Source organism: Paramisgurnus dabryanus, chromosome 9 (assembly GCF_030506205.2).
Source record: "Paramisgurnus dabryanus chromosome 9, PD_genome_1.1, whole genome shotgun sequence".
Classification (NCBI taxonomy): Eukaryota; Metazoa; Chordata; class Actinopteri; order Cypriniformes; family Cobitidae; genus Paramisgurnus; species Paramisgurnus dabryanus.
The window spans coordinates 5,385,512-5,409,589 of NC_133345.1; the positions used below are offsets into that span (position 1 = coordinate 5,385,512).

The following is a 24,078-nucleotide window of genomic DNA, read 5'->3' on the forward strand; positions in this document are numbered from 1 at the left end:
ATTTTAGAGATATTTACAAAGCCACTGAATCATTTTTAACAGTGTGTACATTATGACCTTATTATTAAATGCATATAAATAAAAATATGTAAAACTAAATAAAAAACATATCATACACGGACTGTATGTAAGCATACGTTTTCTTGTTCGGTGCACGTGGGTTTAAATGCCGTTTTTCTAAAGAAGAATTTTAAAACTTTATTGGTGGTAGTTGAGAAGAATTCCTTTTTCCATTTCTAAATCATTTTGAGCGCAATATAAATATATCATATTGTTATTCTTATTATATAAGAATACGCAATTTTTACAAACTTTTTAACATATAGAAAATACACGTTAAGCATGTTGTGTGTATTTCCTAATTACAAGCTTTTGATGAAATTGCACCAAAACTAAACGTGCATAAAAACATAAAAAAGTCATTTAAATAAGCGAAAAAATATTTTTTATGAGCTCAAAAATTTGAATATAATGTGCTATTGCTGAAAATTGCCCATCTCTAAAGGAGAATATTCATCTTTAAAGTTTAAGAAACAAAAAAGTACTGATAAGCATTCTCAAACATATATATTCTGTAAGCACTCATTTATCCATAATGATGTAATTTATTTTTTAATAACATATTGTCGCTGTCGGGCAAAGATACTCTCTGGACACCAAGACCATGTCTATGGGTTCAAGAATAACAGAATATTGGCCATTTGAAACTCGAAAGTCATCACTTTATTTTGTCCCATTGTTTTCCATTTTGCGTGTGGTAAAACTCCTGTGCGCGTCGTTCAAATTCATTGAAATTTCGTACACTTGTAGTTTAGCAAGTATGTATAATAGGCTACAATCAGTCTGCACATCGTCTGAGGAAATCCGAAGTTGCGTCGAGGGAAACCAAGCTGACAGCCGCGACAGCAGAGATTGTCACGTACCTACAGAAGGGTAGCCTATTGGAAAAAGCTTGCATCTGACCTGCAGCGATATCATTCTGGCTTGTTGGGATGTCAGCCAGCGAGAGTCATCTGATTCTGACCTTGTTCTTTTACTCCTTAGAGTCTAAAACCAGGAGGGCATATTAAGTATTCATTTGTATTTTCATTTTAACAGAGCAGCTATGGTTGCGCGTTTCACACACCTCTCCAAACCACGTTGTTAACACTATGCTTGTTCGACTTCATGCGGCGCCGCAAGAACCGACAGCCGGATGACGTCAGAGTACCGCGAGAATGATTCAAGAAATCATATTTCGCCTCGCTCTCGCGATACTGTGACGTCTTCTGGCTGTCGATTCTCGGGGCGCCGCATGAAGTCGAACAAGCCTATTGACAGCAGCAAAAGCTACGCATGCGCTTTTAACTTGTAAAACTCAAAGGTGAATGGGTAATGTAGTCTCTGCTCTCGGTGGGACGAATTAGGTAGCTTGCATTGTGAAGGGCGCTTTGAAAAGCGGCAGCGCAGCCAAATAATTAAATTAAGCCTCTGATTTAAACAGATGTGCAAATGAGCGTTCTGGTACGTTAGAAGTAGGTTCTGGGCGCAGGGAGAGATGGTGGTACGCTCAAGAGCTATATTTGGAAGTGGCGGTACTGGCCCACATTAAAGCACTGGCGGTAGCAAAGGTAGACGGCCCTTTGAAAAGCAAAAGAAAGCTGATAAAAATGAGAAACCTACACTGAAATAAATTGGAGTAGGATTTAGGCTACTTAACAAAATCTAAACATTTTTCACTCAGAAAATGCTAGTAAATATAAACAAAATTATCAGCAGCTTTAACTTTATTACTTTTTTAATTCACTCTTTGTTTCAGCGATGTTTATAAATGTACTATATTTTTGCATTTTGATTACAAACTGTTCTACACTGAAAAGAAACTAATGTAACCTGATTTAATCACGTAAAACATGAGTCTAAACACAAGCACCACTTTTCTGAATGATGATAATCACAAACATCCCAGAGTTTGTAAATCAATTGTTTGTAAAACATATTTAATGCTAACTTTACTTAAAAATTCAGAAAATATTTTTTACAGTGTATAAATAAAAAGACATGAAGGAAGTTAATTCCAAAATGTAATTAATTGCATATGGTTTAGCTGCTTGTTTTAGCAGTTACCAGTGACAGAGAGTCAAGAAATTAAAAACCACCCACCCCTAGGTCTGCCAATTATTTGCCAACCCCCAATGCTAATCGATCACCTCATCAAAGAAAACCGGTTTATCCAGTTTTCACCAGCGTGTTGGGTTTTAATATCAACCTTTGCAGTTTCTTTGTTAGAATGTAATTTAAGCAAATAGGCCTAATACATAAGCTGTATGTTATTTTAAATGAATGTTTATAACTTATAAAATTAAGTGGATATCAGGTAACTTAATTTGACATATGTTGATATAACCTAGGCTCTTAAGTCCCACGCAATCGCCATGAGACACATGCATTTCTGTCAGTTCACACGCTCACACACCAAACCTTGTAAGCTATTTATCACGCTGAGAAGTAAAATAGAACTTTTCCTGCTATACAAATTAATAAAGGAGGTGCTGGTATACAGAGCATTTCTGTCGAGTTTAGCAGTACATTTTTTAGGTGTGGTCAACTTTACGCAGCGCCACAAGAACCGACAAGCAGATGACATCAGAGTACCGCGAGAAATAAAGCGGAGGATGTTGGTTTTAAATCGCTCTCGCGGTACTCTGATGTCATCCACTCATGTTTGAGTCTGTATCAGATGAAAATACAGATTTTGAGGAACAACTTATTGTTTGGAGATTGTCAATGGACGTTTCTGAGTGGTATGTTTGTTTTTTCAGTGTAGACCTGCAAAACGCCAAATGCATAAAAATTAATTAATATGGTAATGTCTTAGCATGATATGTTTTCTAAAATGTTTAAAAATGAACAAATCAGTTGTGCGAAACTACACAGAATTTTTTTTAATGAAACATATTCAATGGTTACAGTGCCTCATGGTGGGGTTTAACCCCTGGTTCAGTTTACCCCATCTGTTTCACTTTGCCCCACAGCCACCGTTCTGGGAAACTGCCTAGCTTAGTAATTCAGGCTAATCTTTAGCTAAATCATTCACATGGTTTTATACATAGCCTATCACAAATATTTATGGTATGAATATTTAGACCTGGATAAATCTACTTTAACATAACAGCCTTTATACCTGGTATGTATAAATTTTACTTTGATAGGATAAAAACTGTTTTTTTTTTTTTTTGTTAAAAAAATCATACTTTAATCATAACTCTTTAATTTGTCCTTCTCTTTAACATATAAATTATGGTTGCTACCTGTATTTGTGGTCACACGGCTACAAATCTGTATGGTTGCCTAGATAAAGGGGGTGGGTCAACTTACCCACTGGCTCACTTTGCCCCACTCTCCCCTACTTGGTATTGAGAAACGGTGTTTATCGAAGCCGGAGCGCGAGCTACAAACTACAGAGCGAGTGCGCGGGTGCACAATGGTGAAAGAGCAACACACGATGTAAATAATTATACCAGTGCTCGCAGTACAGACGCTTTATATTTTAGCGTACTGCGTACCTTCACTTTCTTTTGCGTGCCACCACTTCTCATGTTGCTGGTACTTTGCCTTAAAGAGTCAAAGGGCGTTTCTATGTGGCGCTGCGCAGACAGTTCGGCAACGAAGACATCAAAGTACCGCGAGAGCAAGTCGAAATGTTACAAATGGTCCGACTTTACCTTTGCTCTCGCGGTACTCTGATGTCATACGCCGACCAGTCAGCGCCGCACCATTTAAAGTCGAAAAAATATTTTTGAAAAAAAATGCACTAATAAAGATATTAGACAAGTTTTTCATGAAAGGAAGAGAGTTACTCCAAGAGGAAAATTTTATTGGAATTCCATTCTAAGAGATGTAATTTGGTGTAAAGCATGGTTGCTGCCCTATAAATTTTGTATTTCAAATAAAGTGAGAGAAATTCATTTGAAGATATTACACAAAATATACCCAACTAATTTACTACTTTCTAAATTTATGGAAATTGGGAACGAATGTTCATTTTGTAATAATACTGAGGAGTCTTTATGTCATTTATTTTTTGATTGCCAAAATGTTCAGGCATTTTGGAATGAATGTTTTTCTGTCCTATCAACTAAAACTAACACAGTCATAACATTTAATATGAAAGATATTATTTGTTACTTTGAGAATGATGATAAAAACATTTACAATTTGGTAAATTTCTTCATTTTGTATGGCAAATTCTTTATTCATAAATGTAGATTGTTAAAATCTTATCCTTTACACCTGGTTTTCTTAAAAGAAATCACTCTTTTAATGAAGTCTCTTAAACTTGTTAAAAATGTAAAAGGTACATGTATTGTTAATGTCTATGAGTCTGTATTTGGCGTCCTGTGAATGTCTTCTATTTTATTTTTATAACTATTTTGTTATTCAACTTTGGAAGTTTCTATTTTGATGCCTGTTTTCTGTATTAATGTTCATATGTTCTCTAATAAAAAAAAACAAAAAAAAAAAACATTTAAAGTCGAACACACAAAGCGTCAAGGCAGGGCCGCTGGAAGTCATTTTGAACAGGGGGTGCTGTGAATTTTTTAACCAAAAAACCTATGAGCCTATAGGCCTATTTAAAATACATTTTAAAAATAAATACATTGAGATTTACTACTTTATTGTCATATACACTTCAGGGCACACAGCCAGGGTCTGAAACACACAGACATCATCAGTTCTCAGATGAATATGCGCTATTAATCAGAAGCAAAAATACTTATCCCAGGGGGAATTACTTTCGTTACAATTTACATACAACATATAATATTATAACAACATATAATATTAATTAAACTTCACAATTTTCAATGTCCATGCGGACGAACATATTTTACTTTCGTTTTTAAGTTAGAATCACACGACAGATGTAAAATATTCTCACATTAACATACCTAGTAGCCTATATTTTTATATAGATCTTTTTTTTTTACTAAATAGTACTATTACTGTCTTTTTTAAACTTATAAATAATTCATAATTTGAACAAAAATAATGATGGGTTTAGTTCTGATATTGTATACTTTTATAAAGAAATACATGGTGTATAATTACATTTTTAGAATAGGCTTTATATAAGGTTTGTACTGTAAAAATACTCTATTTGTTACAAACAAAAGATAAAGAATTTACAAACGTGTGGAGAGCCATTTCAGCACTTGGACAGCGAAATGTTTTTTTTAAAAGCATTACTTAAAATGTTTTCTCATCTCACCATATCTACAGGTGCAGAGTCATTATATACAATAAATCCGTTGGGTAGCATTTAAAAAAAAAACATTTAAAAGTAGATGCATTTGTTTAAAGCAAAGCATTTATTTACTTAGCTACAGATGAAGCAGCTATTTAAGCCTTCTAACGTCTCATAATTGATCATCATTTATGTCCAAGAGACTCAATAATAATCTGTTACATTTTAATCCTTTAATTTTTCATATTAAAAAGCGTTTTTGTGCTGCTGCGCATCCATGTATGTAATAAACAAACCCGCGTTGTCATTCCGTTAATACGCATATTATCAATGCGCTCTTTACTCGCGCAGAAAAAACTCGCGTCGCGCATTGCGCCGGTTGTATAATAGAAATTCCAAAGTCTCTCATGAGCTAGAGGACGAATGTCCAGGGAGTTCAGTATTTCTGTGTGGGCATGCATCAGGGAAAGGTGTGTGAGTCTTTTCTGGGTCATGGTGCTGTACCAATGTCTTTAAAAGACGCAAAGAAAGTGCGCTCGGATGAGGCCACGGATAGGCACAGTAATGAAATTAAAATCCAAAATACACGTAATAACCTACGTGTGTCAAAAATAATTTCCTAAAATATTCATAAGTAATATATCAATTGTGCAAAATATTTTTACTTAAAAAAAATATATTTCTCGCTTTTCCGCGACCATGCGTCAAGGTCTGGAGGAAAAGGATACCCGCCCGGTGCCGATTGAGCATGTAAGCATATGTTTTCTTGTTCGCTCCACGCAACACGGGTTTAAACGCCGTTTTTTTTCTAAAGAATAATGTTTAAACTTTATTGGTGGTGGTTGAGAATAATTTATATTGCAGAATAATGTATATTGCATTTTAGCGCAATATAAATGTATCATATTGTTATTCTTAATATAAAAGAATACTAATATATTTTTTACAACATTTTTAACTTTAAAACATACATATAAAGATGCTTTGTACAATAGCTTTGCTTCTGACAACAATTTTCTGTAATAAATCAGTAAATCAATCACAAAATGTGTTGAAAGTGGCGAATAAAATGCTTGTCAATTCAAACAAAGGTGTATAAAACCGCTTTAATTAACAATAACTAAACTGTGCTCTTTTGCATACCTCTACTTTTCTCATGTCTTTCTTTATGCATGGGTTGCTTTATGCCACCTTTATCTTTTTAAAATCTTGCCACTTTTAGAAATAATTTGTTTGCATTTTTTGTATACTGCACACTTTATTTGCATCAACTATACCCATAATAACATTTTCTACGTTTTTCTTTCAATAAAAATAAACATATTTATTATTGTCTTAACTTAAAACTTTGTTTTTTAATTTATAAATTAGATTTTATATAAATAAGTTTTAAAAGTGTTGACTGCGAACGTCTGAGATAAGATATCTGGAAGGACCTATAATATACGCCTATAATATATGTACATTTTAAATTAAAATGTCTGTTCTATTTCTAGCAATTTATTTTGTTTTGACCAACTAAAAAATACATAAGTGACATTAAGAGATTTTATAAAGTTACTTTAATCCATTATTTTAGTAATATATTTACAAAGCCACTGAATATTTTTACTGTTATGAATAACGGCTGAAAGGATAAAAAAAAATCATAACACTGACTGCCTATATGCGCAAGAAAGGTATTATTAAAGTTTTAAATATGTAAAACTAAATAAAGATATCATATGCCCACTGTACAGTATGTAGGCCCATGTTTTCTTGTTCGCTCTGCGTGGGTTTAAACGCCGTATTTAAAGAATATTTTTTAAACTTTATTGGTGGTGGTTGAGAAGAATTCCTCTTTCCATATGTAAAGCAATTTAGCGCAATATACATGTGTCATATTATTGTTCTTAATATATTAAGAACAATAATACTACTATATTTTTACAACATTTTTAACTTTAAAACATGTATTTTTATACCACATGAATCTCTTTAAAATATTAATACTTTTAGAAAAACGGACATAATTATTAATATTATGAACAAACAATGAAACGGTGTCAAAATTCGACAACACAAATAATTAAGATATACATTGTAAATAGAGTTAAGTGTATTAGGCTCACACTAAATTCTTTGTTGCACTTAGTATAAATGCCCATTGCACGTACAGTCATCTTTATATATGTATGCGCTGTTATGCTGGCAAGAATTGGTTGACGTCACTTTGCTGTTTTAATAGAAATGTTAAATATTCAGCAATGCCCTTATTAACTTCTGGAAACAACCGCAATGACAACGCATATAAAAATGTAGTTTTTTATGCGCCACCTGGTGGATTTTCTGTGAAGCGAAACACATTAAGGGAAAAGGGAAAGTAGCCCCCCCGAAAACACTTGCAGAATTCTGCGTGACTCCGCGAGACGATTTGGCGAATGCCGCGGGAGAAAACGCGCGTTTTTAAAGGCCACATCTGTACAAGAAGAGAATAATGCTGAGTGGAAAAAAACAATGAAATATTTTTTAAACAGATGTGGGAATTTTAACATGGGGGATGACATTTTATGGATGAAGACAAAACTGTGGATGACGGAAAATGTGCCTGGATTTTATAGAGAGCTTTTAAGTGCATGGGGAAACTTTTTACCAAAAGTTGATTTTAACCCCAGGGGGAGAGAAAACATTTTAAATCAACCTCTTTTTTTAAATCACAACATTTTAAAGCAAGGCAAAGTGATTTATTATAAGAAGTGGATGGAGGTGGGAATAACAAGAGTCAGAGACATTTTATATGAAGTGAAAGAAGGATTTTTACCCGTACAATGTATTTTTGATGCAATGGATGAGGCAAAGGAAGAATACAGCAAAACAGGAATTTTAAATTCATATGAAATGATAAAACAAGCAATACCTGAAGAATGGCTGGAAAGAGTCGAAAAACGAGAAAATGAAAGTGAGGAGAAAGAAATAAGAGTAAATTTGGATAACAAAGTGTGTGACTTTAAGGAATGTACTATTAAGATGTTTTATTGTGTTTTTAGAGACTCTGTTTTTAAAGAGCCAGTTGTGACTGATTTCTGGACACAAAAATTTGTAAATTTAAAACCTGAAGAAATGTGGAATAATATGAAAGGAAAATGTGTAGCAACAAGTCTAGAATCAGAAGAGTACATGATAAGACACAAAGTGGTTTTTACTGATTTGATTTTAAACAAGATAAGAATGGAACCTAGTGCAATGTGCAAAGTGTGTAATGAAAAGGAAGAAGGGATTTTACACTTGTTTTTATACTGCAAAGAGTTGGAAAGTTTTTTAAGCAAATGTAATGATGTGGTCAAAGCTCTTGAAGAGCGATGGAATGAAAATGAATTGGACTGGAATCAAATTGTGATGTTTGGATGGACAAAGACAAGTAAAAACAGTGCTTTTATAAATCTTTGGATAATGTTGATGAAAAGGGCAATATGGGAAAGAAGGATTGTAGCAAAAAAGGAAAAAACTGTGATGGAGGTATGGAATGTCTTTAAGAGAAAATCTGAAATGTATATTGAAAAACTGTATGTGCATTTTAAAGGTGAAGAAAATGAGAATGTGTTTTATAAGGTTTTTACTTCCGAGGTTTGCTGTATTCTTGAGGACTTAGATTGGACTTTGCCAGACATCCATTGAGGTGATGTTATTTGATTCTTATGTTGTTTTTATTATTATTTTTAATTACTGTATGTATGTAAATTTGTGATTTGATAATGTATATTGTAAATTGAATTAAAACGTTCAATAAAAAAAAAAAAGCACGCCCGCTCTCGTCTGATCTCGGAAGCCAAGCAGGGTCGGGCCTGGTTAGTACTTGGATGGGAGACCGCCTGGGAATACCAGGTGCTCTAAGCATTTAATTAATTAATTATTTTTTTATGTCATTTTTTCCCATGAATGCGATCTTTCTGTAAGCGTTCACTGATGTCATGGCGTTGCCACATAAGTCTTGAAGTGTCTATCGAAGCGAGTCAGCACTCGCTTACGGCCACACCACCCTGAGCACGCCCGCTCTCGTCTGATCTCGGAAGCCAAGCAGGGTCGGGCCTAGTTAGTACTTGGATGGGAGACCGCCTGGGAATACCAGGTGCTGTAAGCATTTAATTAATTAATTATTTTTTTTATATCATTTTTTCCCATGAATGCGTCCTTTCTGTAACCATTTACCGATGTCATTGCGTTGCCACATTAGCCTTGAAGTGTCTCTCGAATCGAGTCAGCACTCGTTTACGGCCACACCACCCTGAGCACGCCCGCTCTCGTCTGATCTCGGAAGCCAAGCAGGGTCGGCCCTGGTTAGTACTTGGATGGGAGACCGCCTGGGAATACCAGGTGCTGTAAGCATTTAATTAATTAATTATTTTTTTTATGTCATTTTTTCCCATGAATGCGTCCTTTCTGTAACCATTTACCGATGTCATTGCGTTGCCACATAAGTCTTGAAGTGTCTATCGAAGCGAGTCAGCACTCGCTTACGGCCACACCACCCTGAGCACGCCCGCTCTCGTCTGATCTCGGAAGCCAAGCAGGGTCGGGCCTGGTTAGTACTTGGATGGGAGACCGCCTGGGAATACCAGGTGCTGTAAGCATTTAATTAATTAATTATTTTTTTTAAATCATTTTTTCCCATGAATGCGTCCTTTCTGTAACCATTTACCGATGTCATTGCGTTGCCACATTAGCCTTAAAGTGTCTCTCGAATCGAGTCAGCACTCGTTTACGGCCACACCACCCTGAGCACGCCCGCTCTCGTCTGATCTCGGAAGCCAAGCAGGGTCGGGCCTGGTTAGTACTTGGATGGGAGACCGCCTGGGAATACCTGGTGCTGTAAGAATTTAATTAATTAATTTTTTATGTCATTTTTCCCATGAATGCGTCCTTTCTGTAAGCGTTCTCCCATGGCATGCCGTTGCCACATTAGTTTTGAAGTGTCTCTCGAATCAAGTCCGCACTCGCTTACGGCCACACCACCCTGAGCACGCCCGCTAGTTGGTACGTTCCAGGAAGTGTCTGTGCCGGTAGTAGAGGGAGAAAGGCTCCCTCACGTGGGTTTGTTAAATTTGAATTTAGTTTATAGTTTGAGTTTAATTTATTGTTTGTGAAGTGTTTATTTTGAGTTGAAACCACCGAACAGCAGCTTTATGCTGACTGTGAGGTGGTTTTTTGTTGTATTTAGTTAAAATTAAAAAAAGATCAGACGGACGCATGGCAAACAACACTGAAATGGCTGAGGAACAAAGTACTGGCAACGAAACTGGACTGGATAAACGAAAACGAGCTGGACATGATTTAAATAAAGACGCAAGGCAGGATGGATTAACTGAAAGTAGAAGAGGAATTTTTGAAAATGAAAGCAACGGTAACGAAAAGGGAATGGAAAAACGACAACGAGCTGGAAAAGATTTAAATGAAGACGCCAGGAAAGATAGTTTAACAGAAAACAGCAGAGAAAATGTTGAAAACGAAAGCAACGGTAACGAAAATGGACAGCAAAAAAGACAACGAGATGGAAATGACAACGGTGAAAAAGCAAAGAAAAGAGGTGAGCAAAGGATTTACGCAAAAGAAGCAACAGTGATTGTGAATGTTGATAATGTGGAAGGATTGAAAGCGGAAGATTTAATAAAAGCAGTAGCAGATATGATTGGACAAGGGAACATTTTGGTAATGAGACCACGAAATAATAGTGAATATGAACTGATTTTAGAAAATGAGGAAATGTGCGAGGATCTAATGGAAGGACTAATGATTAAAGGTGTGCAGTGCAACGTAAGAAAGCTAAAAAATAAGGAGTATGTTGTCTCTTTTATGCATTTGCCTGGGTACCTAGATGATTATGAAATTTTAGAGAAATTAGAAAGCTGGCAGGTTGTGCCAATCACAAAACTTAAAAGGAGAGTGTATCCGGGCACCGACATAGAGGACGGTACGAGATATGTGAGAGTGAGGTTCCCTAAGGAGGTGGTCTCACTACCATACAGCACAAAGTTTGAGACTGCGGAGGGCTCCCAGCATTTCCGGGTGATGCACAGCCATCAGGTGAAAACCTGTCGGCTGTGCATGAGCTCGGAACATTTGCTGAAGGAGTGCCCCGAGTTTAAATGTTATAAGTGCGAGGAGCTGGGACACTTTGCACGTCAGTGTAGAGCAGTCAGGTGCCCGGATTGCAATGATTTTATAAACAAATGTGAGTGTTGGATGGAGGAAGAGGAAGGAGGGGTGGATAATCAGATGCCCAGACAAATGCATAAAAGAAATGATAACGCAGAAGAGAGAACGAATGAAGAGGGGAGACAAATAGAGAAACAGCAGTCAACAGAGCCTGAAGGAGAAGAAGCAATGGCGGAAAAGCAGATATTTGAAGAAAAAGCAACTGAAAATCAAGAGGAAACGGTACGGGAAAAGGACACAGAAAGGACACAAATGGAGATATCGGAGAGTTTGGATGTTTTAATGGACAAAGAAGGTAACGAGGAACAACGGAGTACAGCACAAGACAGCGAAAGAGAGGACAATGAAATGGAAGAAGCAGGAGTAATGGACAGACGGGAAAAAAGGCCTTTGAGGAGAAGAACAATGAAGGTAACGCCAAATATTGATAATGCGCGGAAAAAGAAATTAAAGTCCCAATTGACAAGAGAAAATAGATTTGAGGTGTTAAGGCGAGGAGAGGAGATGGACTGAGATGATGGTATTTAAGGTTTTTATTTTATTTATTTTTTTAATGGTTTTACGATGTGTGACTTTTAACGCGAGGGGACTTTTAGATTTTAAGAAATTTGAAAGAGTAACTGATCATTTTAAAAATCAGGACATCATTTTACTGCAGGAAACAAACTGGAAAGATGATATTTTAATGGACTATCGAAAGAAATGGGAAGGATGGATTTTACATAATAACGGTGATGGAAAATGTGGAAGAGGAGTCGCAATTTTAATGAAAAGTGACGTTTTTAAAGAGAGTAAAGTTTTATACAAGGATGGAAAAGGAAAATGTATGGTTGTAGAAGTAAATTATGAGGGGAAGAAAATTGTTTTTGTTAATGTACATGCGCCGACGGAGGAAAAAGAAAAGAAGGGTTTTTTCAATCATTTAAGAGAGTTTTTAAAGGATTATAAAGAAATTGTAATAGCAGGAGATTTTAATACAGTTTTTAGCAAACAAGACATGGCGGAAGGAATGGTTTTTAAGAGTGATATGGGAAGAAAAGAACTAAAACTTTTAATGGAAGATTTTAAAATGACTGATGTGTGGAGAGAAAGAAATCAAAGAAAAAAAGAGTTTTCAAGAAGACAAATTGTGATGAATTTTGTGTGTAATACGAGGATTGATTTTATTTTATGTACAAGAAATGTGGAGAATTTTATTGAAGATATTAAGTATGAGGAGACAAGTTTAAGCGATCACAAGTTTTTATTTTTTAATATAGATTGGGAGAAATTACAAAGAGGGCCTGGAGTATGGGTTTTAAACACAGAAATTTTGAAAGACAAACATTATGTTGAAAGCGTGAAAGAAATGATTGAGAATGAGAAAAACAGTGTAATGTATGCGGAAAATAAGAGAATATGGTGGGAAAATGTAAAGTATGCTATCAAAAAATATTCAATTGAATATTGTAAATTAGTGCGAAAATGTAAAAGGTTTAAGGAGAAAGAATTGAAAGCAAGTCTTGAAAAAGAATTAAATGAAGAAAATAAGGACATTCAAAAGATCAAAGAAATCGAAGAAAAGTTGAAAGAAGTAGAGGAAAAGCAATATGAAGGAGCAAGATTACGAAGTAAAGCACAGTATATGGTTGAAGGAGAAAAATGTACGAAATTCTTTTTTGATTTAGAAAAAAAGAAAGGGAATGCTGAAATGATAAAGGAGATAAAAGGAAAAAATGGAGAAATAGTTCAGGGAAATGCAAATGTTCTAAAAGAAATTAAGGATTTTTATGAAGATCTTTTTAAGGCAAGAGGAGTAGAGGAGAAAGAAAAAACTGATTTTCTTAACAAAATAAAAGCAAAAGTAAGCGAAGAAGATAAAGAGGAATGTGAACAAGAGTTTAGAGCAGAAGAAATTGAACAAGCGATTGACGAACTAAATAAAAAGAAAAGCCCAGGAATTGATGGTTTAGGAAGTGAATTTTATAAGTGTTTTAAAGGGATTTTAATAGAGATTTTAAAAGAGGTTTTTAAAGAAATTTTTGAAAGGGAAGAAATTTATGAAAGAATGCGGATTGGATTAATGAAACTCATTTACAAAAAGAAAGGTGAAAAGACAGATTTAAAGAATTATAGACCCATATCAATGTTGAACACAGACTTAAAAATAATTGCAAAGGTTTTAGCTAACAGATTGAAAGAAATAATGCCAAAAATAATAACTACAAACCAGGCTTATGCTGTGAAGGGAAGAGATATTGCAGATGTGACGATGAGTATAAGGGACACTATTTGGTATATGACAAAAGAAAAACAAGAAGGATATGTGTTTAGTCTGGATTTTGAAAAGGCATTTGATAGGGTGGAACATGTGTTTTTATTTGATGTTTTAAAGAGTTTTGGTTTTGGAGAGAATTTTATCAAATGGATCAAGATTTTATATAAGGGTGCTCTGACTAAAGTTAAATGTAATGGTTTTTTATCGAATGCTTTTAATGTTACAAGATCAGTGAGGCAGGGTTGTCCACTCTCTGCCTTACTATATTCTTTACTATCTGAACCATTAGGACTAGCAATTAAAGAAAACAAGAAGATAATGGGGATTGAAAGTGAGAAAAGTAAAGTGTTTCAGTATGCTGATGATACCACAATAATTGTAAAGGGGAAGGAAAGTGTCAAAGAAGTTATGAATGTTGTTAATGAATTTTGTAAGGGTTCAGGAAGTAAAGTGAACGAGGACAAAACTGTTTACATGAAATTTGGTAATGCTACTAGTCTGGAAGATTGCTTTAAATTCAAAGAAGTGGAAGAAATAAAAATTTTAGGAATTCTAATGGGTAAAGATGAGAAGAAAACAAGAGATGATGTATGGAATAATCTGATTATTGACATTGAGAGAAAACTGAATTTTTGGAAACTAAGGAATTTAAGTTTAAAAGGAAAAGTGTTGGTTTTAAATGTTTTAATGGTTTCTAAATTATGGTACGTTTTATATTTAACTGAAATGCCTATGTGGACAGAAAAGAGGTTGAAGGAATGTTTTTTAAACTTTTTATGGAATGGAAAACCCCCCAGAATAGCACATAACACGATTTTAGGAGATATAGAGAGGGGTGGGCTGGGATTAATGGACATAGAGCAGAGAAAAAATAGTCTGAGAGTTAAAGTGGTCAAAAAATACCTACAAGAAGAGAATAATGCTGAGTGGAAAAAAACAATGAAATATTTTTTAAACAGATGTGGGAATTTTAACATGGGGGATGACATTTTATGGATGAAGACAAAACTGTGGATGACGGAAAATGTGCCTGGATTTTATAGAGAGCTTTTAAGTGCATGGGGAAACTTTTTACCAAAAGTTGATTTTAACCCCAGGGGGAGAGAAAACATTTTAAATCAACCTCTTTTTTTAAATCACAACATTTTAAAGCAAGGCAAAGTGATTTATTATAAGAAGTGGATGGAGGTGGGAATAACAAGAGTCAGAGACATTTTATATGAAGTGAAAGAAGGATTTTTACCCGTACAATGTATTTTTGATGCAATGGATGAGGCAAAGGAAGAATACAGCAAAACAGGAATTTTAAATTCATATGAAATGATAAAACAAGCAATACCTGAAGAATGGCTGGAAAGAGTCGAAAAACGAGAAAATGAAAGTGAGGAGAAAGAAATAAGAGTAAATTTGGATAACAAAGTGTGTGACTTTAAGGAATGTACTATTAAGATGTTTTATTGTGTTTTTAGAGACTCTGTTTTTAAAGAGCCAATTGTGACTGATTTCTGGACACAAAAATTTGTAAATTTAAAACCTGAAGAAATGTGGAATAATATGAAAGGAAAATGTGTAGCAACAAGTCTAGAATCAGAAGAGTACATGATAAGACACAAAGTGGTTTTTACTGATTTGATTTTAAACAAGATAAGAATGGAACCTAGTGCAATGTGCAAAGTGTGTAATGAAAAGGAAGAAGGGATTTTACACTTGTTTTTATACTGCAAAGAGTTGGAAAGTTTTTTAAGCAAATGTAATGATGTGGTCAAAGCTCTTGAAGAGCGATGGAATGAAAATGAATTGGACTGGAATCAAATTGTGATGTTTGGATGGACAAAGACAAGTAAAAACAGTGCTTTTATAAATCTTTGGATAATGTTGATGAAAAGGGCAATATGGGAAAGAAGGATTGTAGCAAAAAAGGAAAAAACTGTGATGGAGGTATGGAATGTCTTTAAGAGAAAATCTGAAATGTATATTGAAAAACTGTATGTGCATTTTAAAGGTGAAGAAAATGAGAATGTGTTTTATAAGGTTTTTACTTCCGAGGTTTGCTGTATTCTTGAGGACTTAGATTGGACTTTGCCAGACATCCATTGAGGTGATGTTATTTGATTCTTATGTTGTTTTTATTATTATTTTTAATTACTGTATGTATGTAAATTTGTGATTTGATAATGTATATTGTAAATTGAATTAAAACGTTCAATAAAAAAAAAAGCACGCCCGCTCTCGTCTGATCTCGGAAGCCAAGCAGGGTCGGGCCTGGTTAGTACTTGGATGGGAGACCGCCTGGGAATACCAGGTGCTCTAAGCATTTAATTAATTAATTATTTTTTTATGTCATTTTTTCCCATGAATGCGATCTTTCTGTAAGCGTTCACTGATGTCATGGCGTTGCCACATAAGTCTTGAAGTGTCTATCGAAGCGAGTCAGCACTCGCTTACGGCCACACCACCCTGAGCACGCCCGCTCTCGTCTGATCTCTGAAGCCAAGCAGGGTCGGGCCTGGTTAGTACTTGGATGGGAGACCGCCTGGGAATACCAGGTGCTGTAAGCATTTAATTAATTAATTATTTTTTTTATGTCATTTTTTCCCATGAATGCGTCCTTTCTGTAACCATTTACCGATGTCATTGCGTTGCCACATTAGCCTTGAAGTGTCTCTCGAATCGAGTCAGCACTCGCTTACGGCCACACCACCCTGAGCACGCCCGTTCTCGTCTGATCTCGTAAGCCAAGCAGGGTCGGGCCTGGTTAGTACTTGGATGGGAGACCGCCTGGGAATACCAGGTGCTGTAAGCATTTAATTAATTAATTATTTTTTTATGTCATTTTTTCCCATGAATGCGATCTTTCTGTAAGCGTTCACCGATGTCATGGCGTTGCCACATAAGTCTTGAAGTGTCTATCGAAGCGAGTCAGCACTCGCTTACGGCCACACCACCCTGAGCACGCCCGCTCTCGTCTGATGTCGGAAGCCAAGCAGGGTCGGGCCTGGTTAGTACTTGGATGGGAGACCGCCTGGGAATACCAGGTGCTGTAAGCATTTAATTAATTAAATATTTATTTATGTCATATTTTCCCATGAATGCGTCCTTTCTGTAACCATTTACCGATGTCATTGCGTTGCCACATTAGCCTTGAAGTGTCTCTCGAATCGAGTCAGCACTCGCTTACGGCCACACCACCCTGAGCACGCCCGCTCTCGTCTGATCTCGGAAGCCAAGCAGGGTCGGGCCTGGTTAGTACTTGGATGGGAGACCGCCTGGGAATACCAGGTGCTGTAAGCATTTAATTAATTAATTATTTTTTTTATGTCATTTTTTCCCATGAATGCGTCCTTTCTGTAACCATTTACCGATGTCATTGCGTTGCCACATTAGCCTTGAAGTGTCTCTCGAATCGAGTCAGCACTCGTTTACGGCCACACCACCCTGAGCACGCCCGCTCTCGTCTGATCTCGGAAGCCAAGCAGGGTCGGGCCTGGTTAGTACTTGGATGGGAGACCGCCTGGGAATACCTGGTGCTGTAAGAATTAAATTAATTAATTATTTATGTCATTTTTCCCATGAATGCGTCCTTTCTGTAAGCGTTCTCCCATGGCATGGCGTTGCCACATTAGTTTTGAAGTGTCTCTCGAATCAAGTCAGCACTCGCTTACGGCCACGCCACCCTGAGCACGCCCGCTCTCGTCTGATCTCGTAAGCCAAGCAGGGTTGGGCCTGGTTAGTACTTGGATGGGAGACCGCCTCGGAATACCAGGTGCTCTAAGCATTTAATTAATTAATTATTTTTTTATGTCATTTTTTCCCATGAATGCGTCCTTTCTGTAAGCGTTCTCCCATGGCATGGCGTTGCCACATTAGTTTTGAAGTGTCTCTCGAATCAAGTCTGCACTCGCTTACGGCCACACCACCCTGAGCACGCCCGCTCTCGTCTGATCTCGGAAGCCAAGCAGGGTCGGGCCTGGTTAGTACTTGGATGGGAGACCGCCTGGGAATACCAGTTGCTGTAAGCATTTAATTAATTAATAATTTTTTTTATGCCATTTTTTCCCATGAATGCGTCCTTTCTGTAACCATTTACCGATGTCATTGCGTTGCCACATTAGCCTTGAAGTGTCTCTCGAATCGAGTCAGCACTCGCTTACGGCCACACCACCCTGAGCACGCCCGCTCTCGTCTGATCTCGGAAGCCAAGCAGGGTCGGGCCTGGTTAGTACTTGGATGGGAGACCGCCTGGGAATACCAGGTGCTGTAAGCATTTAATTAATTAATTATTTTTTTTATGTCATTTTTTCCCATGAATGCGTCCTTTCTGTAACCATTTACCGATGTCATTGCGTTGCCACATTAGCCTTGAAGTGTCTCTCGAATCGAGTCAGCACTCGTTTACGGCCACACCACCCTGAGCACGCCCGCTCTCGTCTGATCTCGGAAGCCAAGCAGGGTCGGGCCTGGTTAGTACTTGGATGGGAGACCGCCTGGGAATACCTGGTGCTGTAAGAATTTAATTAATTAATTTTTTATGTCATTTTTCCCATGAATGCGTCCTTTCTGTAAGCGTTCTCCCATGGCATGCCGTTGCCACATTAGTTTTGAAGTGTCTCTCGAATCAAGTCCGCACTCGCTTACGGCCACACCACCCTGAGCACGCCCGCTCTCGTCTGATCTCGGAAGCCAAGCAGGGTCGGGCCTGGTTAGTACTTGGATGGGAGATTGCCTGGGAATACCAGGTGCTGTAAGCATTTAATTAATTAAATATTTATTTATGTCATTTTTTCCCATGAATGCGTTCTTTCTGTAAGCGTTCACTGATGTCATGGCGTTGCCACATAAGTCTTGAAGTGTCTGTCGATTCGAGTCGGCACTCGCTTACGGCCACACCACCCTGAGCACGCCCGCTCTCGTCTGATCTCGGAAGCCAAGCAGGGTCGGGCCTGGTTAGTACTTGGATGGGAGACCGCCTGGGAATACCAGGTGCTGTAAGCATTTAATTAATTAAATATTTATTTATGTCATATTTTCCCATGAATGCGTCCTTTCTGTAAGCGTTCTCCCATGGCATGGCGTTGCCACATTAGTTTTGAAGTGTCTCTCGAATCAAGTCTGCACTCGCTTACGGCCACACCACCCTGAGCACGCCCGCTCTCGTCTGATCTCGGAAGCCAAGCAGGGTCGGGCCTGGTTAGTACTTGGATGGGAGACCGCCTGGGAATACCAGGTGCTGTAAGCATTTAATTAATTAATAATTTTTTTTATGTCATTTTTTCCCATGAATGCGTCCTTTCTGTAACCATTTACCGATGTCATTGCGTTGCCACATTAGCCTTGAAGTGTCTCTCGAATCGAGTCAGCACTCGCTTACGGCCACACCACCCTGAGCACGCCCGCTCTCGTCTGATCTCGGAAGCCAAGCAGGGTCGGGCCTGGTTAGTACTTGGATGGGAGACCGCCTGGGAATACCAGGTGCTGTAAGCATTTAATTAATTAAATATTTATTTATGTCATATTTTCCCATGAATGCGTCCTTTCTGTAAGCGTTCTCCCATGGCATGGCGTTGCCACATTAGTTTTGAAGTGTCTCTCGAATCAAGTCTGCACTCGCTTACGGCCACACCACCCTGAGCACGCCCGCTCTCGTCTGATCTCGGAAGCCAAGCAGGGTCGGGCCTGGTTAGTACTTGGATGGGAGACCGCCTGGGAATACCAGGTGCTGTAAGCATTTAATTAATTAATTATTTTTTTTATGTCATTTTTTCCCATGAATGCGTCCTTTCTGTAACCATTTACCGATGTCATTGCGTTGCCACATTAGCCTTGAAGTGTCTCTCGAATCGAGTCAGCACTCGTTTACGGCCACACCACCCTGAGCACGCCCGCTCTCGTCTGATCTCGGAAGCCAAGCAGGGTCGGGCCTGGTTAGTACTTGGATGGGAGACCGCCTGGGAATACCTGGTGCTGTAAGAATTAAATTAATTAATTATTTATGTCATTTTTCCCATGAATGCGTCCTTTCTGTAAGCGTTCTCCCATGGCATGGCGTTGCCACATTAGTTTTGAAGTGTCTCTCGAATCAAGTCAGCACTCGCTTACGGCCACGCCACCCTGAGCACGCCCGCTCTCGTCTGATCTCGTAAGCCAAGCAGGGTCGGGCCTGGTTAGTACTTGGATGGGAGACCGCCTGGGAATACCAGGTGCTCTAAGCATTTAATTAATTAATTATTTTTTTATGTCATTTTTTCCCATGAATGCGTCCTTTCTGTAAGCGTTCTCCCATGGCATGGCGTTGCCACATTAGTTTTGAAGTGTCTCTCGAATCAAGTCTGCACTCGCTTACGGCCACACCACCCTGAGCACGCCCGCTCTCGTCTGATCTCGGAAGCCAAGCAGGGTCGGGCCTGGTTAGTACTTGGATGGGAGACCGCCTGGGAATACCAGGTGCTGTAAGCATTTAATTAATTAATAATTTTTTTTATGTCATTTTTTCCCATGAATGCGTCCTTTCTGTAACCATTTACCGATGTCATTGCGTTGCCACATTAGCCTTGAAGTGTCTCTCGAATCGAGTCAGCACTCGCTTACGGCCACACCACCCTGAGCACGCCCGCTCTCGTCTGATCTCGGAAGCCAAGCAGGGTCGGGCCTGGTTAGTACTTGGATGGGAGACCGCCTGGGAATACCAGGTGCTGTAAGCATTTAATTAATTAAATATTTTTTTAATGTCATTTTTTCCCATAAATGCGTCCTTTCTGTAACCATTTACCGATGTCATTGCGTTGCCACATTAGCCTTGAAGTGTCTCTCGAATCGAGTCAGCACTCGTTTACGGCCACACCACCCTGAGCACGCCCGCTCTCGTCTGATCTCGGAAGCCAAGCAGGGTCGGGGCTGGTTAGTACTTGGATGGGAGACCGCCTGGGAATACCTGGTGCTGTAAGAATTTAATTAATTAATTTTTTATGTCATTTTTCCCATGAATGCGTCCTTTCTGTAAGCGTTCTCCCATGGCATGCCGTTGCCACATTAGTTTTGAAGTGTCTCTCGAATCAAGTCCGCACTCGCTTACGGCCACACCACCCTGAGCACGCCCGCTCTCGTCTGATCTCGGAAGCCAAGCAGGGTCGGTTCTGGTTAGTACTTGGATGGGAGATTGCCTGGGAATACCAGGTGCTGTAAGCATTTAATTAATTAAATATTTATTTATGTCATTTTTTCCCATGAATGCGTTCTTTCTGTAAGCGTTCACTGATGTCATGGCGTTGCCACATAAGTCTTGAAGTGTCTGTCGATTCGAGTCGGCACTCGCTTACGGCCACACCACCCTGAGCACGCCCGCTCTCGTCTGATCTCGGAAGCCAAGCAGGGTCGGGCCTGGTTAGTACTTGGATGGGAGACCGCCTGGGAATACCAGGTGCTGTAAGCATTTAATTAATTAAATATTTATTTATGTCATATTTTCCCATGAATGCGTCCTTTCTGTAAGCGTTCTCCCATGGCATGGCGTTGCCACATTAGTTTTGAAGTGTCTCTCGAATCAAGTCTGCACTCGCTTACGGCCACACCACCCTGAGCACGCCCGCTCTCGTCTGATCTCGGAAGCCAAGCAGGGTCGGGCCTGGTTAGTACTTGGATGGGAGACCGCCTGGGAATACCAGGTGCTGTAAGCATTTAATTAATTAATAATTTTTTTTATGTCATTTTTTCCCATGAATGCGACCTTTCTGTAAGCGTTCAATGATGTCATGGCGTTGCCACATTAGCCTTGAAGTGTCTCTCGAATCGAGTCAGCACTCGCTTACGGCCACACCACCCTGAGCACGCCCGCTCTCGTCTGATCTCGGAAGCCAAGCAGGGTCGGGTCTGGTTAGTACTTGGATGGGAGACCGCCTGGGAATACCAGGTGCTGTAAGCATTTAATTAATTAAATATTTATTTATGTCATATTTTCCCATGAATGCGTCCTTTCTGTAAGCGTTCTCCCATGGCATGGCGTTGCCACATTAGTTTTGAAGTGTCTCTCGAATCAAGTCTGCACTCGCTTACGGCCACACCACCCTGAGCACGCCCGCTCTCGTCTGATCTCGGAAGCCAAGCAGGGTCGGGCCTGGTTAGTACTTGGATGGGAGACCGCCTGGGAATACCAGGTGCTGTAAGCATTTAATTAATTAATAATTTTTTTTATGTCATTTTTTCCCATGAATGCGTCCTTTCTGTAACCATTTACCGATGTCATTGCGTTGCCACATTAGCCTTGAAGTGTCTCTCGAATCGAGTCAGCACTCGCTTACGGCCACACCACCCTGAGCACGCCCGCTCTTGTCTGATCTCGGAAGCCAAGCAGGGTCGGGCCTGGTTAGTACTTGGATGGGAGACCGCCTGGGAATACCAGGTGCTGTAAGCATTTAATTAATTAATTATTTTTTTATGTCATTTTTTCCCATGAATGCGACCTTTCTGTAAGCGTTCAATGATGTCATGGCGTTGCCACATAAGTCTTGAAGTGTCTATCGAAGCGAGTCAGCACTCGCTTACGGCCACACCACCCTGAGCACGCCCGCTCTCGTCTGATCTCGGAAGCCAAGCAAGGTCGGGCCTGGTTAGTACTTGGATGGGAGACCGCCTGGGAATACCAGGTGCTGTAAGCATTTAATTAATTAATTATTTTTTTTATGTCATTTTTTCCCATGAATGCGTCCTTTCTGTAACCATTTACCGATGTCATTGCGTTGCCACATTAGCCTTGAAGTGTCTCTCGAATCGAGTCAGCACTCGCTTACGGCCACACCACCCTGAGCACGTCCGTTCTCGTCTGATCTCGTAAGCCAAGCAGGGTCGGGCCTGGTTAGTACTTGGATGGGAGACCGCATGGGAATACCAGGTGCTGTAAGCATTTAATTAATTAAATATTTATTTATGTCATATTTTCCCATGAATGCGTCCTTTCTGTAACCATTTACCGATGTCATTGCGTTGCCACATTAGCCTTGAAGTGTCTCTCGAATCGAGTCAGCACTCGCTTACGGCCACACCACCCTGAGCACGCCCGCTCTCGTCTGATCTCGGAAGCCAAGCAGGGTCGGGCCTGGTTAGTACTTGGATGGGAGACCGCCTGGGAATACCAGGTGCTGTAAGCATTTAATTAATCAATTATTTTTTTTATGTCATTTTTTCCCATGAATGCGTCCTTTCTGTAACCATTTACCGATGTCATTGCGTTGCCACATTAACCTTGAAGTGTCTCTCGAATCGAGTCAGCACTCGTTTACGGCCACACCACCCTGAGCACGCCCGCTCTCGTCTGATCTCGGAAGCCAAGCAGGGTCGGGCCTGGTTAGTACTTGGATGGGAGACCGCCTGGGAATACCTGGTGCTGTAAGAATTAAATTAATTAATTATTTATGTCATTTTTCCCATGAATGCGTCCTTTCTGTAAGCGTTCTCCCATGGCATGGCGTTGCCACATTAGTTTTGAAGTGTCTCTCGAATCAAGTCAGCACTCGCTTACGGCCACGCCACCCTGAGCACGCCCGCTCTCGTCTGATCTCGTAAGCCAAGCAGGGTCGGGCCTGGTTAGTACTTGGATGGGAGACCGCCTGGGAATACCAGGTGCTCTAAGCATTTAATTAATTAATTATTTTTTTATGTCATTTTTTCCCATGAATGCGTCCTTTCTGTAAGCGTTCTCCCATGGCATGGCGTTGCCACATTAGTTTTGAAGTGTCTCTCGAATCAAGTCTGCACTCGCTTACGGCCACACCACCCTGAGCACGCCCGCTCTCGTCTGATCTCGGAAGCCAAGCAGGGTCGGGCCTGGTTAGTACTTGGATGGGAGACCGCCTGGGAATGCCAGGTGCTGTAAGCATTTAATTAATTAATAATTTTTTTTATGTCATTTTTTCCCATGAATGCGTCCTTTCTGTAACCATTTACCGATGTCATTGCGTTGCCACATTAGCCTTGAAGTGTCTCTCGAATCGAGTCAGCACTCGCTTACGGCCACACCACCCTGAGCACGCCCGCTCTCGTCTGATCTCGGAAGCCAAGCAGGGTCGGGCCTGGTTAGTACTTGGATGGGAGATTGCCTGGGAATACCAGGTGCTGTAAGCATTTAATTAATTAAATATTTATTTATGTCATTTTTTCCCATGAATGCGTTCTTTCTGTAAGCGTTCACTGATGTCATGGCGTTGCCACATAAGTCTTGAAGTGTCTGTCGATTCGAGTCGGCACTCGCTTACGGCCACACCACCCTGAGCACGCCCGCTCTCGTCTGATCTCGGAAGCCAAGCAGGGTCGGGCCTGGTTAGTACTTGGATGGGAGACCGCCTGGGAATACCAGGTGCTGTAAGCATTTAATTAATTAAATATTTATTTATGTCATATTTTCCCATGAATGCGTCCT

General features: G+C 39.3%; 28 non-coding genes and 9 pseudogenes across 28 annotated transcripts; all 37 read left to right on the forward strand.

Annotated features, from left to right (window-relative positions):
- Nucleotides 1-9,225: 9,225 nt before the first annotated feature.
- On the forward strand, nt 9,226-9,344 carry LOC135724019 (5S ribosomal RNA). Its single transcript, XR_010523696.1, has one exon. It is a non-coding gene; the product is annotated as a 5S ribosomal RNA (ribosomal RNA).
- A 126-nt stretch (nt 9,345-9,470) lies between these two features.
- LOC135725537 (5S ribosomal RNA) lies at nt 9,471-9,589 on the forward strand (annotated as a pseudogene).
- A 126-nt stretch (nt 9,590-9,715) lies between these two features.
- Nucleotides 9,716-9,834, forward strand: LOC135722598 (5S ribosomal RNA). The gene has a single exon (XR_010522328.1). It is a non-coding gene; the product is annotated as a 5S ribosomal RNA (ribosomal RNA).
- A 126-nt stretch (nt 9,835-9,960) lies between these two features.
- Nucleotides 9,961-10,079, forward strand: LOC135724526 (5S ribosomal RNA). Its single transcript, XR_010524190.1, has one exon. It is a non-coding gene; the product is annotated as a 5S ribosomal RNA (ribosomal RNA).
- Nucleotides 10,080-16,112: 6,033 nt separating this feature from the next.
- LOC135724415 (5S ribosomal RNA) lies at nt 16,113-16,231 on the forward strand. Its single transcript, XR_010524082.1, has one exon. It is a non-coding gene; the product is annotated as a 5S ribosomal RNA (ribosomal RNA).
- Nucleotides 16,232-16,357: 126 nt separating this feature from the next.
- LOC135724026 (5S ribosomal RNA) lies at nt 16,358-16,476 on the forward strand. The gene has a single exon (XR_010523702.1). It is a non-coding gene; the product is annotated as a 5S ribosomal RNA (ribosomal RNA).
- A 125-nt stretch (nt 16,477-16,601) lies between these two features.
- LOC135725098 (5S ribosomal RNA) lies at nt 16,602-16,720 on the forward strand. Its single transcript, XR_010524748.1, has one exon. It is a non-coding gene; the product is annotated as a 5S ribosomal RNA (ribosomal RNA).
- A 125-nt stretch (nt 16,721-16,845) lies between these two features.
- LOC135722609 (5S ribosomal RNA) lies at nt 16,846-16,964 on the forward strand. Its single transcript, XR_010522339.1, has one exon. It is a non-coding gene; the product is annotated as a 5S ribosomal RNA (ribosomal RNA).
- Nucleotides 16,965-17,090: 126 nt separating this feature from the next.
- Nucleotides 17,091-17,209, forward strand: LOC135724527 (5S ribosomal RNA). Its single transcript, XR_010524191.1, has one exon. It is a non-coding gene; the product is annotated as a 5S ribosomal RNA (ribosomal RNA).
- A 120-nt stretch (nt 17,210-17,329) lies between these two features.
- LOC135726818 (5S ribosomal RNA) lies at nt 17,330-17,448 on the forward strand (annotated as a pseudogene).
- Nucleotides 17,449-17,573: 125 nt separating this feature from the next.
- On the forward strand, nt 17,574-17,692 carry LOC135725193 (5S ribosomal RNA). Its single transcript, XR_010524838.1, has one exon. It is a non-coding gene; the product is annotated as a 5S ribosomal RNA (ribosomal RNA).
- A 126-nt stretch (nt 17,693-17,818) lies between these two features.
- Nucleotides 17,819-17,937, forward strand: LOC135722621 (5S ribosomal RNA). The gene has a single exon (XR_010522350.1). It is a non-coding gene; the product is annotated as a 5S ribosomal RNA (ribosomal RNA).
- Nucleotides 17,938-18,063: 126 nt separating this feature from the next.
- Nucleotides 18,064-18,182, forward strand: LOC135724528 (5S ribosomal RNA). Its single transcript, XR_010524192.1, has one exon. It is a non-coding gene; the product is annotated as a 5S ribosomal RNA (ribosomal RNA).
- A 120-nt stretch (nt 18,183-18,302) lies between these two features.
- On the forward strand, nt 18,303-18,421 carry LOC135725251 (5S ribosomal RNA; annotated as a pseudogene).
- A 125-nt stretch (nt 18,422-18,546) lies between these two features.
- LOC135722632 (5S ribosomal RNA) lies at nt 18,547-18,665 on the forward strand. The gene has a single exon (XR_010522361.1). It is a non-coding gene; the product is annotated as a 5S ribosomal RNA (ribosomal RNA).
- Nucleotides 18,666-18,790: 125 nt separating this feature from the next.
- On the forward strand, nt 18,791-18,909 carry LOC135722644 (5S ribosomal RNA). Its single transcript, XR_010522372.1, has one exon. It is a non-coding gene; the product is annotated as a 5S ribosomal RNA (ribosomal RNA).
- Nucleotides 18,910-19,035: 126 nt separating this feature from the next.
- On the forward strand, nt 19,036-19,154 carry LOC135722656 (5S ribosomal RNA). Its single transcript, XR_010522383.1, has one exon. It is a non-coding gene; the product is annotated as a 5S ribosomal RNA (ribosomal RNA).
- A 125-nt stretch (nt 19,155-19,279) lies between these two features.
- LOC135754159 (5S ribosomal RNA) lies at nt 19,280-19,398 on the forward strand. The gene has a single exon (XR_010534110.1). It is a non-coding gene; the product is annotated as a 5S ribosomal RNA (ribosomal RNA).
- Nucleotides 19,399-19,524: 126 nt separating this feature from the next.
- On the forward strand, nt 19,525-19,643 carry LOC135755437 (5S ribosomal RNA). Its single transcript, XR_010535343.2, has one exon. It is a non-coding gene; the product is annotated as a 5S ribosomal RNA (ribosomal RNA).
- Nucleotides 19,644-19,763: 120 nt separating this feature from the next.
- Nucleotides 19,764-19,882, forward strand: LOC135754686 (5S ribosomal RNA; annotated as a pseudogene).
- A 125-nt stretch (nt 19,883-20,007) lies between these two features.
- Nucleotides 20,008-20,126, forward strand: LOC135754160 (5S ribosomal RNA). The gene has a single exon (XR_010534111.1). It is a non-coding gene; the product is annotated as a 5S ribosomal RNA (ribosomal RNA).
- Nucleotides 20,127-20,252: 126 nt separating this feature from the next.
- Nucleotides 20,253-20,371, forward strand: LOC135754161 (5S ribosomal RNA). Its single transcript, XR_010534112.1, has one exon. It is a non-coding gene; the product is annotated as a 5S ribosomal RNA (ribosomal RNA).
- Nucleotides 20,372-20,497: 126 nt separating this feature from the next.
- LOC135755295 (5S ribosomal RNA) lies at nt 20,498-20,616 on the forward strand (annotated as a pseudogene).
- Nucleotides 20,617-20,736: 120 nt separating this feature from the next.
- Nucleotides 20,737-20,855, forward strand: LOC135756664 (5S ribosomal RNA; annotated as a pseudogene).
- A 125-nt stretch (nt 20,856-20,980) lies between these two features.
- On the forward strand, nt 20,981-21,099 carry LOC135754162 (5S ribosomal RNA). The gene has a single exon (XR_010534113.1). It is a non-coding gene; the product is annotated as a 5S ribosomal RNA (ribosomal RNA).
- A 125-nt stretch (nt 21,100-21,224) lies between these two features.
- On the forward strand, nt 21,225-21,343 carry LOC135754163 (5S ribosomal RNA). Its single transcript, XR_010534114.1, has one exon. It is a non-coding gene; the product is annotated as a 5S ribosomal RNA (ribosomal RNA).
- Nucleotides 21,344-21,469: 126 nt separating this feature from the next.
- LOC135754164 (5S ribosomal RNA) lies at nt 21,470-21,588 on the forward strand. The gene has a single exon (XR_010534115.2). It is a non-coding gene; the product is annotated as a 5S ribosomal RNA (ribosomal RNA).
- A 125-nt stretch (nt 21,589-21,713) lies between these two features.
- On the forward strand, nt 21,714-21,832 carry LOC135755569 (5S ribosomal RNA). Its single transcript, XR_010535472.2, has one exon. It is a non-coding gene; the product is annotated as a 5S ribosomal RNA (ribosomal RNA).
- A 126-nt stretch (nt 21,833-21,958) lies between these two features.
- Nucleotides 21,959-22,077, forward strand: LOC135754688 (5S ribosomal RNA). The gene has a single exon (XR_010534625.2). It is a non-coding gene; the product is annotated as a 5S ribosomal RNA (ribosomal RNA).
- Nucleotides 22,078-22,202: 125 nt separating this feature from the next.
- LOC135755718 (5S ribosomal RNA) lies at nt 22,203-22,321 on the forward strand. The gene has a single exon (XR_010535619.2). It is a non-coding gene; the product is annotated as a 5S ribosomal RNA (ribosomal RNA).
- Nucleotides 22,322-22,447: 126 nt separating this feature from the next.
- LOC135756080 (5S ribosomal RNA) lies at nt 22,448-22,566 on the forward strand (annotated as a pseudogene).
- A 125-nt stretch (nt 22,567-22,691) lies between these two features.
- Nucleotides 22,692-22,810, forward strand: LOC135756133 (5S ribosomal RNA). Its single transcript, XR_012337651.1, has one exon. It is a non-coding gene; the product is annotated as a 5S ribosomal RNA (ribosomal RNA).
- A 126-nt stretch (nt 22,811-22,936) lies between these two features.
- LOC135754780 (5S ribosomal RNA) lies at nt 22,937-23,055 on the forward strand. Its single transcript, XR_010534711.2, has one exon. It is a non-coding gene; the product is annotated as a 5S ribosomal RNA (ribosomal RNA).
- Nucleotides 23,056-23,175: 120 nt separating this feature from the next.
- Nucleotides 23,176-23,294, forward strand: LOC135754046 (5S ribosomal RNA; annotated as a pseudogene).
- A 125-nt stretch (nt 23,295-23,419) lies between these two features.
- On the forward strand, nt 23,420-23,538 carry LOC135754165 (5S ribosomal RNA). Its single transcript, XR_010534116.2, has one exon. It is a non-coding gene; the product is annotated as a 5S ribosomal RNA (ribosomal RNA).
- A 126-nt stretch (nt 23,539-23,664) lies between these two features.
- Nucleotides 23,665-23,783, forward strand: LOC135756665 (5S ribosomal RNA; annotated as a pseudogene).
- Nucleotides 23,784-23,908: 125 nt separating this feature from the next.
- Nucleotides 23,909-24,027, forward strand: LOC135754166 (5S ribosomal RNA). The gene has a single exon (XR_010534117.1). It is a non-coding gene; the product is annotated as a 5S ribosomal RNA (ribosomal RNA).
- Nucleotides 24,028-24,078: the final 51 nt, after the last annotated feature.